The 13,443-nt window shown below is 42.4% G+C and overlaps 1 protein-coding gene and 1 long non-coding RNA gene across 5 annotated transcripts in view; one reads left to right on the forward strand and one right to left on the reverse strand.

Moving 5' to 3' along the window:
* Nucleotides 1–13,443, reverse strand: part of COL4A6 (collagen type IV alpha 6 chain) — a 173,782-nt gene that overhangs the window by 74,069 nt on the left and 86,270 nt on the right. The gene's annotated exons all lie outside the window — the stretch shown is intronic.
* On the forward strand, nucleotides 5,796–11,214 carry LOC309333648. Its single transcript, XR_014152637.1, has 3 exons — nucleotides 5,796–8,365; nucleotides 8,526–8,706; nucleotides 10,802–11,214. It is a non-coding gene; the product is annotated as an uncharacterized lncRNA (long non-coding RNA).

Raw genomic sequence — 13,443 nt, forward strand, 5'->3', positions numbered from 1 at the left:
CAGGTTGGCTCCCCCCGACTGTTTCTTGCCTTTACGTAATTCAGAGAAGCCCAAAATGAACATTTCAAGTCAAAACAGAAGCTGACTCCACCTAACTCCTAACCGCTGCTAGCTGCGATTGGTCAAAATACGGGATGGGGCCAATTCGTATTTCCTTTTCTTCAATCTGTCTCCCATGTACCAGCAGCAAGCTTTCCAGCCAGGCCTCTACCGTTGCACACATGCACACTGTGCAAGGGCCCTTCTGAGCTGCCCTAGCCACCTGCCTAAATCTAAGAGAATGAGGGAGGTGGGGGTTACTTGACCTGCACTAGAACCAGGGGTGACCCCCAAATCAACTAGAGAGACAACTTGCTGTAGTTCTAAGCACCTCTGTGGGCAGTTAACAAGGCTGTTGACAAACCGGCATCTGTTCAGGGCTGCCGCAAGTCACCCAGAGACTTACAAGCATCCTCAAGGCGTGAGCTAACAGCAGAAATGTGTTGCGATGGGTAGACTCAAGTATCATATCATATCGGAGAGAGAGAGAGAGCTTTGTTTGTGTACAGGTTGTGTACAGGTTTCAGTCCCCTGCATCTCAAGGTAGGGATGTGAAAGACCCCTGTCTGAAATCCTGGCGAGCCACTGGTAGTCAGGGTAGAGTCTACTCAGTAGACAAAATTGGGCTACATGGACAAATAGTCTGACTCATTTATTTATATATCCATTTATGGGTTTTCTGCTGAATGTCACTGCCTATACCAATATTATACAGTGGTACCTTGGGTTAAGTACTTAATTCGTTCCGGAGGTCCGTTCTTAACCTGAAACTGTTCTTAACCTGAAGCACCACTTTAGCTAATGGGGCCTCCTGCTGCCGCTGTGCACCAGAGCACGATTCCTGTTCTCATCCTGAAGCAAAGTTCTTAACCTGAAGCACTATTTCTGGGTTAGTGGAGTCTGTAACCTGAAGCGTATGTAACCTGAGGTACCACTGTATTTGTGCTACCAAATGATTCTGTGTATATCTTATATAGTTCAAGTGAAGAACTTTTTTAAAAAAACACCACCACCATCTGATTTTAATATGCATCTTGGGAACACAAACTGGAACAAAAGTGAAGCACTGTCATATTTGGTTCCTTTTTCATGTCAAAATGGCTTGTGTGTAATTAACGAACCTCCCAGGGCTTTAGGGTTTTGTTTCATTTTTGCTGTTGTTTACAGTAGTGTTTGCCTAGCTCAAAACCAGAAGTTACTATACATTCCAGTGACCCCCTGGGTTGTTTTTTTTACTGTGGAAAAAACAATTAAAATATAATCTTTGAGATAACTGCACTAAATAAGTTTCAGTACAGACATTCGCAGAGCTTTCCCCACAAAGTTCAAAGTGTTTCCAGCTGCTGTAATAGTGTAGTAGTTAACATTGCAATCCTACCCAGTACTCAGAAGTAGAACTCTCACTGTGCTCAATAAGGCTTTCTCCCAGGTTAAATGTACATAGATTTATTTATTTATTTTTGGAAAAATGTATATTTAATTAATATCTCAAGTCTGTTTTGCCATAAAGATGCAAACATGTTAATTCACTCACAAGTAGTCCTACTGAGTCTTAGCTGTGACATCTGGCCCACAGGAAAAAGAGTCTTCCAGAAGATTTGTAAATTATTGTGATATGGACACAACACCCATCAGCAAAAATGCAGGCAGTAGCTAGAATCCCATTTTCCATGGTGGCTAAATGGGTGCTTACAGGAAGCCCACCAAGCAGGACATGAGCGCAATGACCCCTCTATCAATGTCATTACTCAGCAATGTACAGTGTAATATACATTACCTATGTACACACAATTATATAGCATGTGTGTGTAGATAGGCAGACAAGTAATACCCAGTGCTGCATGAGTGGATTTCCTTTTGCTGGCTGCCCCATGCCCCTGCAGTACCTTGCAAACCCACCCAATCTGCTCCAGAGGGTTCCCCCAGCCCTCTGAAGCAGATCTGGTGGATTTGTGAGGGGCTGCATGGGGGAGGAGAGGAAAGCAAAAGGGAGTCTCATTGGGCAAGCATAAACTTCGCAGTGGTTCTCAACCTGTGGGTCCCCAGAGGTTGTTGGACTACAACTCCCATCATCCCTGAGCTCTGGCCTTGCTAGCTAATGGTGATGGGAGCTGTAATTCAACAACCTCTGGGGACCCACAGGTTGAGAAAGGCTGCATGCGCATACACAGCACTGAGGTGGGTGTGGGAGAATTCTATTTTATTAATTTGCTTTAGAGCACAAATAAAAATAGAAGCATATATTCAAAATTACATTCCTTAGGGACATTGCAAGCTGACCTATACCAAGTCAGACGCCGTTGCCACAAACTGACAGTGGCCTCAAATGACTTCAGGCAGGTATCTCTCCCAGCCCTACCTGGAGAGGCCAGAGGGATTTTACCTGGGAACTTTTCTATGCGGAGCTTGTGCTCTGCCACTGAGCTGCAGTCCCCGCCCCCCACCCCAACCATTTGGAAACACTGTCCAGACTTATGCAGAATTTAACATTTGCAAACTGATGCTTCAGGCAGTGGGGGAGGGGGACACAAAACAAAACAGCCCCCTGTTTTGCTTTTTACACTGTCAGGGGAAAGTGGCAAGTGAGTGAAATCCTACCATGCACCCCTGCCAAGTCTAGCAGCGCTGTTTAATTGGGGTGGGCAGTGGGGGATGGGGATGAAGCATTACACATAGACTTTTTCATTCCCAAGAAATGAGTGGGTAGGGTCACCCCTCCCCCCTGAAAGAGTGGGGCAGGCGCCAAGTGTGTTCACTGTGGCTGATCTCCACTGCCTGAGCCTGCAGTCCTCTTGCCACCCGCGAGGATCAAACTCAGGCGGGATCAAATGCCCTAAGCAACATCAGAGATGTGGAGGGATAGCTCTAGGCCAGCAGGAATGCAGATAACTTGCAATTACATGAGATCTCATTCATGGATTGTCAAATTAGCAGAGGTTGGCAAGCGCTCCTTACCTCCTCTTAATTGAGAGCAAAAATGAGCTCTGGCATAGCACTTTGGAATGAAAGGAACTAGAGATATGTGAGGAATTTGCCCTTTGTTTTAAGAAGCATGGACAGTTAACATGGATGTCAAAACACACAGGGCTTGGTGAAATTCTAGGGGATAAAACCGCTGTAAAAGGGGCTGGCTCATGTGGCAACAGCATTGCTCGAAACCACACTTTAAAAAGAAAAGAAAATGGAAAGCTTAAAACTTATGCATATGAATCTTTCATCTCTGAAAGCCAGCTCCCTGCCACTCCCTGGCACTAATCTAACCATCATATAAGGACATTACAACAATTAGATGATGAGTAAAATTCCTTATCTCACTCCTGAAAGAATGATGAAACCATTTTTACAATTAATATTATTTTAGATAGTCCACAGCATTTAGATCAGATAGATTAACAGCAAATTACTGAGATTATTTACAGAAACATTGTAAAATTATTGAATGTTAAAATGACGTTGGAATGAAACGAAGCGGTTTTAGTAATAAGGTTAAACAGGAATATGTAAAAATGGATTGATATTAGATGAAAATATAAAGTTATAATATGTGAAGATAAAGAACTAAGATAAAACAAAGAGGGTAAGGTATCTGAACTGGATACAAAAAAGGGAGGTGTGAGGAAGTCATGAAAATAAGTAAATGAATTGTAAGATATAGAAAGAGGGACTTATTTTTAACTGATTTTATTTTTTCTGTAATTTGTATTTTTTGTTTTTTCCTTTTATCATTTTTATAACCTTTTTCTTATTGAAAATTTAATAAATATTATTTAAAAAAACAAAAACAGCAAATTACTGTACTTGTTGCACATTCCATCCTGAAATGTGGCAGGGTGGACAAACAAGGTTACCAACTTCAAATTTATATTTTATATCATATGCAGTCATTTGATTTAATCTTGTCTTCAAGAAACTTGTCTTGTTGATGTTAATGCTGCCCACCTGCAGGGTTTTAAGACATGACAGCTCTCCCAGCAATGAAGTTTGGCTGTGGGTGCGGGGATTTGAATGTTCTAATTTCTACAGATTCACATATCTGCATTTGTAGTACACACCATTTATTAAGCGTTGGAAACAAGGCAGCGAAACTCACACAATGCTATAACCCACACAGAGTTTTATTTTGTGCACCCATCCAAAGTTCTCGAACTGTCTTTTTCTTTGGATTTCGACCACTTCATCCAAAGGTGGCTAACCTGTTGCCCTATAGATGTTCTCAGACTTTAACTCCCATGAACCTCAGTCAAACATAGACAATTGTCAGTGATGATGGGAATTGTAGTCGGGCAACATCAAGAGGGCCAAAGCTTGCCCATTCCCAGTCTAATCTCAAGTGAAACCTAATAATCATCCCATCATCCTTGACCACTGGTGGTGCTTAACCCCCCCAAAAAACAGTACTTTTTGCAGTTCGGAAAGTGATGAGGAAATGCTTTGAAAATGTGGGGTGAATGAATTATTAATAGAAAGACCCCAGAATCAAATTGGAATGAAACAAAATTAATGCTCTTTGTCAACCAGTGGCGTAGCGTGGGTTGTCAGCACCCAGGGCAAGGCAAGTAATTTGCGCCCCCTAACCCGTGATTTGCACCCCCTAACCCGTGGATTTGCGCCCCCTAACCCTAACCCCCAGATGTTGCGCCCGGTGCGGCCGGCCCCCCCTGCACCCCCCACGCTACGCCACTGTTGTCAAGCCTCTATTGCTCAGAACAGACAGAGTAAGCTTTGTGCAAGTAAATTAATATGAATGCTTTAAAGGCAGATAGTCTTGAGGAGGCTAGTCTAACCTAGACTTCTGCAACATGGTGTCATATGAACATAGGATGCTATGTTAGACAGACTCTTGGCCCTTCTATTGCAATATTGTCTAAACTAACAGCGGTTCTTCCAGGTATCATATAAGGGACATCAGTGCTTTTTTCTGGGGGGTACGCATACCCTTAAACATTTTGTGAATCTTTGTACTTTTGTCCATTTACTGTATTTATTTTTCCCAATTTTAACTATAAAATGGTGATTTTATTATTAGAAAATAGGCACAGGGGGACATTATCAGCTCTACCTGGAGAGGGCCAATGGTCAGGGATAGTGGAGTTAGTTTTGAAACCTCTGTCTGCAGAAGGCTTATGTGACTTGCGGACCTTCTATGACTAATGAAAGCACAAACAGGTAAGCACTCTTCATGCCTCTCCAGAGGAGCCCCCTCACCTTTGAAAACCCCTGCTCCACAGAGCACTCTTGCCATCTCTCCCTCCCTCCCTCTCTGGTATTTGGACTGACTGTGCCAACTCTCCATTCCAGAGCCCAGCAATGCCTTTTATGGTCTGATAGATTCAGAGTTGCCTGATCTACTTCAGCTCTGGTGAGAGGTCATCTAAACCCACTTTATCATTCCCTGAGCCAAATTGCTCACTGGAGACTGCATTTTAAAAGTATAATTAAAAATGTTTGGGCAGCGAGCTAACAGAAAAATGGCACCCAGCAAAGCACTGCCAGTCCTGTCCCGTTCCACCCCCCTCATTTCTTTTTTTATAGCATTATGCTTTTCATGCATAGGGCATTTATTCTTTGATTCTATTCAATGCTCCTTTTGGGACTTGTTTCCATGTCTCTCATTTGAAATCCTCGAGCTATGAAGTGGGTCTGTTAATTCTGGTAGTGTTGATCATAAAGCAACCTCTGCTTTTAACTATGGATCGTTATGACGACTCTCATTTTACATACCCAAGAAAAAGAAGACGTGTCCAGGGAAAAGAGGACATATGGCAACCCTACATTACAATCATTTTGAAACAAAACTTTAAGGCAAGACAAAACACAATCAGTTCAATAGGGGATGGTTTATGTTCAACAAATTTATAAACAGTACTCAGAGGTCACATCGTACCCCCTGCATCCCATTCAACTATAGGGAGCGAATACCAGAATACGGTGTTTATACTTGCTTCTCAATGTGTCTTGAGATGGCTACATACTCCGTCCTGCACAGGTTTAATGATGGCTGCTTACTGCTTTTATGTTCACTCTGTATGTTCACAAAAGTAATAACAAATGTTTCCCAGAGGTTGCTGTTCATGGTGTACAACTATTATAAAGCCATTCAAAGTATTATTTGTCTCAAGAGTTAACTGCAGTGTTGCCCTTAAGCTGATAAAACAATGAATGAACGCATGAATGGGAAGGAAACTGAAACCTTGATTAGTCTTGGATTGTCATGTTTCCTTTGAGGCATTCATAACCTAAGGAATTTGCCTTATTCTAGGTTGAACTGTTTGCCCACCTAGCATTGTACTGTCTATTTTGACAGGCAGCACCTCTTCAAGTTGTCTCAGTCACAGGCCTTTCAGATCACCTAATAGCTGATATTTTTGAAATAAACAAAACTGGAGGTGTCCGTGATCCCACTGAGATATGGTCCCATCGCAGTGGAAGGTAGTTGGATCCAGTAACATTCAACACAAATCCTTGCACGGAAGGGAATTGTCAGTGCATCTGATGCTGACACTGCCTCACCTCCACCTCCCCAGCAGGTATGGGAACCCACATTGAACAGGAAAGTCAGGATTGCAATTGATTTTGCACCCCACCCCCCAGCATTACAGACTGAGCTACAATACAGATTGGGCTACAGAAATATCTCCACAATAAAGGTCCATCTCTTCACACAAGTGATTCAGCTCTCTTCCAGTTTAGTAGAAGCTTATCTACACATTCTAACCCACTAGGCCTCTCTCCAGGAAGGAGCTAGTGACCAAAAATGTAAGTTCTGCTCAAAGCAATGGGACTTAATTATATTATGCTTAGTGGACTACAGGAGTGATCCAGTGCAGTATTATTATTATTTAACTAAAATATATATACCAAGTACTTGACAGAATACCTTTAAGCAGTTTACAAAGATCTAAAATGTTCAGTAACACTCTGCCGATAAAAGCAAACATTAAAAAACAAATTAACATAAAATGATAAAAATACATAAATAAGCAATTTTAAAACACACACATATATAAATAATTAATAACAATATTACATTTTAAAATTACATGCCGGGATAAGTTTGCTGAAACAGAAAGTTTTTTTAGTCAGCATGAAAATAATTCAGCCAAAGTTACCTGCTTAATATCAATGGGCAGGGAGTTCCCAAAAGTAAATGTTCCCACACTGAACGATTTATTCCCTACAAGTGCGGAATGAACATTTTGTGGCATTTGTATATATATAAAAAAAACAGATAAAAAGTACTCCCTAACCCCGCAAAGGGATTGTGAGATGATGCTATTGAACAAAAAGCCATATTTCTTTAATTTGTACACAGAGGAATGCCTCTTACAGTTCCCCCATTTACGTAGATCCAACTGAGATAGTTATTGTCCAGTTCTGTGCAACCCTGATCACCATTCTTATAGCAGGGATGAGGAGCATGTGGCCCTCCAGATGTTGCTGGACTACACCTCCCATCATCCTTTACCTCTGGCTGTGCTAGAAGGGGCTCATGGGAGTTGGAGTCCAACAAATATCCAGAGCGCTGCAGATTCCCAGCCCTGCCCTAGGGCCTGTAAACTGGGTGGAACTAGTTATATCTCTTTTGATTTCAACAGAGGAAAGGGCAGCTCCAGCCAGCCAGCATGACTGTTTTCTAGACAAGCTTATGCTAATATAAATTGTTAGTTTTCAAGGTGTCACAGAAGCAGACTAAACAAGAATAGGGCTGGCCTTTCTGAGGGAAAAAAACAACCATAATTTGGGAAGGCAAATGTCTCCAACCCAAATACCCAAGAAAATGAAGTTTATGCAATCTTTCTTCTCAAGTGAAGTACGCTAAACAGGGTAATAGTGAAAATGAACAAATCCTTCACTGGAATTCCCACTGGCTAAGGTTTATAAAATAAATGATTCATTCCAGTGGTGCTTGTCATCACTTAAATTGTATGTCTAAGTCCTTGGACCTTTCATTACGTGGCTGTATTAACACTCCAAAAAGGCTGTTCGTTCCATTTGTTGGTATAAAGTGCACTTCCAGTCTGCTTAATCTTTGATGGACAGGCCTGATTGTTCCTGAAATCCCTGGCTATACAATACAACAAAGGCTTAAAGGCCTTTCTGGGCCTGGGCTACTACCCACAATGCACTGTGCTTCCTGTCCCTGTAGGGCTGGAATTCATGACCATGCAAAATGCTCAATCACACACTAGGCCAGGGCTTAAGCTGGGCTCTTTGTACAGCAGCATCTAAGGTCGGGAAGAAGATTTTAACTGTCAGGGCTTGGTGCTCATTGGCTCATTGATGAGAGGGAGAAGGAAATGCAGAGACACAAGATCACCAGCGGATGGTGTGTAGCTAACAGCAATCTGGCTCTGATAACAGGGGAGCCTGTTGGCTGGACTCCCATTCGTGGCTTAAGAGAGTTTGATATGGGACCCTAAGGGGTGGCTTATCTCTCCAAACCTGAAAAGCAATGCCTAAATAGCAACTGTCTTGTGCTCCCATAGAAAGGAGGAACCGAGTAAATACTTTCTCAACTACTCATCCGTCACACAAGAGGTCTGGAAGCAAGCGAAACCTTGAAAAGTGCCAAAATCTACTCTTTGGTTTTGTCAATACTCCAAAAAGAAAGAATGTGAAGTATCTCAGTGGAGCAGTTTTGCCATCCATCCTAAGAAAAGCACAAGGGTGGGTTTCATTGCAACACACCTCCAGATGCTTTTGTAGCATCTGGAATGTAAAAATGTAAGAAGAGCTCTGCTGGATCAGACCAAAGCCCATCTAGCTCAGGACCCTATTTCCTGTGATGGCCAAACAGATATGTAGGAGACACCCACAAACAGGGTTTATCCTACTGGTATTAAGAGGTACACAACTCCTACTGATATTAAGAGGTACACAACTTCTGCACCTGGGGTTCCACTGAATTACCACAGTGCCCATTGATAGACATCTGCCATGAATTTATACAGTCCCTGAAAGAACCAAGTCTGGGTAGAGGTCATGAAAGATTAAACATTCTGCAAAGATGGCCTAGTCCATGCCACCTCAAGATCAGGTAGCACTTCTGGTCACCCCAAACAACATGTTTAAACCCCTTCTTTTAAGCACAGGGTTTGGGTATCTCTAAAGCACTATGAGTCTCAATGAACAGAAATTCACCACATATGGATTGAAATTCACCGTATTTTGATTAAAACCAAGGCAGAACAGATTTACAAAACATGCTGGTGTGTGTGTGTGTGTGTGTGTGTGTGTGTGTGTGTGTGTGTGAGAGAGAGAGAGAGAGAGAGAGAGAGAGAGAGAGGTGGTGGTGGTGCTATAGAGGTCAAGGTGTTGCACCAGGACCTAGGAGGCCAGGGTTCAACCTCCACCCTTGGCCATAAAGCTTGCCCTTGTGCCAGTCACTCACTCTCAGCCTAAGAACATCCAGAGAGCTTCATGACCAAGTGGAGATTTGAACCTTGATCTCCCAGGTCCTAGTCCAACACTATAACCACTACACCACACAATACAAATTTATGAACGTTTATTCAATTAACTTAAACTAGGGGCTCAGTTACGTAGCCATTTTCCCCATCACTTTCCCTTGGGAAAACCCACAGTTTAGCCACTGAATCAGAGCAAATGCCAATCGGATTTTCTCTGGATTGATGTTTGCTCTGGTTTTGTGCGAAACAGTGGGTTTCCCAGGGGAAAGCAGCAGGGCAAAGGCTAAATCGCTTGAACCCATGAGTAGAAAGCACAGGAGATGGAGAAAACTACTTGAACCTGTGTTTTTGATGCACAGGACGAGCTGAATTTGGACAAGCCTCCCCCCCCTCCCAGTTAATCAGCTAAGAATACCCTCAACCAGTAGTAGCCTTGCTTATATTATCTGTAAAAGAAGCAGCATTTTAAACAGATAAGGGTGGCCTCAGGACACACCTTAGCCACAGACACGTTGGCATTAACAAGCCCTCCATCAGAGAAAGCCTAGCATTCCATGGCATTCCAATCATACTCCGTTCAGAATGAAATGCTGTCAGCAGCAAACGCTTATGCATTCTCTGACTTCGCTGCAATATCTGAGCAAAACACTGGCCTTTAGTCAGCCAGAGGGGCTATTCTGCTCTTGTGTTTGAGCACAAAGTATCATGGAGAGAGATCCCTGTGCTGAAGCATGCGGCTGAGAAGCAATGAGGAACTTCCGCATTGCTGTTTTTAATTCAGTCGCTACAGTTGCCACTGCTGACACCAGTCACAAAGTTCGCTTGGCTGATCCAGTGCCAGGAGGGGCATTGCCGGCACTCCATCGCCAGCTAGAAAAGGCCACCTCTGAGTCTATACTTCACATTGGAAGCAGAAGATACACAATGATAAGGGGAAGGAACCGACCTATCTTCAAAATTTGCACCAATGGAGGGGATGTAAAAGAATGAGAAGAGAGGAAACATAACTGGGTCCACACCCACACCATACATTTAAAGCAGAGCCTTCCAAACTGTGTGTTGCAACACGTTACGTGTGTCAGCTGCGGTGTGTGGGTGTGGAACACGAATGCTCCCCGCGCTCCTCCTGGGGCAGTAATGGGGTTAGTTTAACCTCCAGTTTGCTAATAAAACTGAATTAGTGTGTCATGAAATAATACATGTCTAAAAAGTGTGTCACCAACATGAAAAGTTTGGAAAGCTCAGATTTAAAAGTTTAACCTTTATGGTTTCTCCCAAACAACAATGGGAATGGTAGTTTGTAAAGGATGCTGGGAATTGTTGCTCTTATATTTATGCTTTGCCTTTTGAAGTTTCCTATCTTGGATTAATGAAGATACACCCAAGAAGGTGGTGGATGGAAGTTGAAGGACCTTGCTTGAGAGGCAGTGTAGAGAGGATTTGGTCCCCAGCAGGTGGATCATTCAAAGTCCTAAAACAAGAAGCTAGAATAGCAGACGTTTCCAAACAGCAAGGAGCAATTCATAATCAAGGAAATGGCAGGCAGCTTTCTGGAGGTGCTGCTGCTACTACTAAAAAGTTGATTTATGGGGATATTTGGGGCACATTGGATCCCCCACAAAATTTACAGAAGAATTGGGAATGACAGTGGGACACTGGAAAATAAAATATAGCAAAACGGGGTTTAAAAACCTGCTACTACCACCTAGTGGTTTTGTGTTGTTGTTTTTTGCAGGGTGGGGAAAGGCACAATAAACATTTTTTTGAGAGGGTGACAGAAACCATACCTCTCAACAGAGTGCTTTGGGGGGGGGCTGCTATGACATGCGAATCACATGACTCACACAGACATGCAGCCCCGGAAGATGGCATCCCGGTTATTTTGCCACAACACGTTGGAGAGTATGCAGATACAAGTTCTAGGGCAATTCAGTTTTAAGTATGTTTCAGTGCCCTTCCTCTTGCAGGACTTAATTGAAATAGACTAACAGGTTGCCTGGCACAGAAACTGAGTACCAAAACAGTTCATACTCAACCTCCAGTGTTGGATCATGTTGCCCTTATACATATGCTAAGCCCCACCCCAGATCAAGATTATTGGTAATGTTTATTTTACTTAGACAACGTATATATAGTACTTAATTACAATCTTCTCTCTGCAATGTACAAGGAAAGCAATACCATGAAAAGAAAAAAACATTAAAACTATATTTTTGGGTGTCCTCTTAGTTCCTATTTACCCTGCTCTATGATAAAAGTAGTAATGAAAACTCCAGATTCTGCCCAAATAAATGCACAGGCAAGATGCAATATAACCTTCCACCACCAAGAAAGGAGGGATTACTCACAGTTCTTATCATTTTGGGATTTTTGGCCCAAGACTCCAGATACTCTGCATACAGCACCCATGAACATTTAAAATGTGAGGTTGAAACTAGCTGTGCTTATCTTAGTACATTGTACAGAGTATTTGGATACTGATTCAGACAGAGAAAGCATTTTCCTTGCATATTTCCTATACTTCTGGCAAATCTGTATCAGTCACCAAAATATTTCCTCTTCTAGAAGCAGTGGAAAACAGCTGGCAAATGAGTTCAAAACTGCATGCAAACCCAGGAGCTTAGGAATAAATCCTCATGGGTTCTGCCAGACTGACTATGTGCAGGTTGAAGATTGTAGAATCAGTTCAAATGTTTGCAGCTTGAATGAGTAGCTTGAAAAGAAATGTCCTGAGGACATTCAGTGGGGGAGATTTGTCTGCACAACAGTGCTTGAATAGTTTCAAGGGCCATTACATAGGTAACCTGAAGCAGGCTATGTTTTCTTAACTCAGATTCCACTCACTTTCAAAGCACCATGTACTATAACGACGCTGCCTTGCAGACACCCTCTTCCTTTGTGATTTACCCTTTCTTCCATTTTTTTATACATGCCCTTATTACATCTCAGCTCATCTGTGATCTCCTTGTGCAACCGCACTGGTTTCTTTAAATGCCTCCCACTGCAGTGACTCAGACAGAGGTCAGGTAAGTGTCACAGCCCCACCACCTCCTCTACTGCCAGAACAAGCCCTACTGAATGGGGGCATACAACAGTACTTTCACAAGTCGCCCACTAATTCAAAGAGGAACACCCCAGGAGATAGGGGGTGCATTCAGACATAGAGTTTATTGTGCAAGTTTTACTGACTGCAATGCTAATGCTCCTGTTCTGGGTTCTAATGTTTCTTTTACACTGCATTACCTGTTGCATTATCTATTTTTTGACTGATACACCACCACATGGTACTAAATTTTACATGGTGGTAAAGGCCATATGCCAGAATCCCACTACAGTTCTTGTTATGTTAAATTGCAATGCAAAACTCCTGCAATTTTCCAGGTGACCAGAGTCGCGAAAATATTTTTTTTTTTCTGGAAGCAAATACTACGAATATTATTTCTTAACTTCTACTAGTTTCCCAAAAGTGACTGTTACATCATGTGATACATCACACAAAACATGGAAAATATCAGGTAAGGAAACACTGTGAAAATTGAATAAAGTGCTGTTTGAATGCAGCCTCAGTCTTTAAGACGATTGCTTAAATGTTGGGAATTTAGATGCAAACCTTCCCATAAAGTTGCGCTGAAAGGACCCCAGGTGTCCTCCATCCTAAGAATGCATGAGTCTGTTGAGATTCAGAGTAAACAAGCTAGCTCTTTTATAAATATTTAACAGAATGCTGGCATCGTCAGCAGAACCAGGATTCTCCCCAATTAAGACCAATTCCTTGCATGACACACTGTTAAGACAACTTTTCACTGTTCAGCAAATATTTATGATGTACTTTGTTGATATCCTAATGTACAGAAACCAGCAGAGGTGGACTCATATGCCTGCTCAGACCATGGATACATGTTTTATTAGTACATGAGTCACTTGTTGAGAATCCTCTTTACAGGAGGTCCTTTTTGAACCAACACACACATGTGGCAGTTTATGGTAGTGGTGC

This window comes from Podarcis erhardii (genome assembly GCF_964252035.2).
Source record: "Podarcis erhardii genome assembly, chromosome: Z".
NCBI lineage: Eukaryota > Metazoa > Chordata > Lepidosauria > Squamata > Lacertidae > Podarcis > Podarcis erhardii.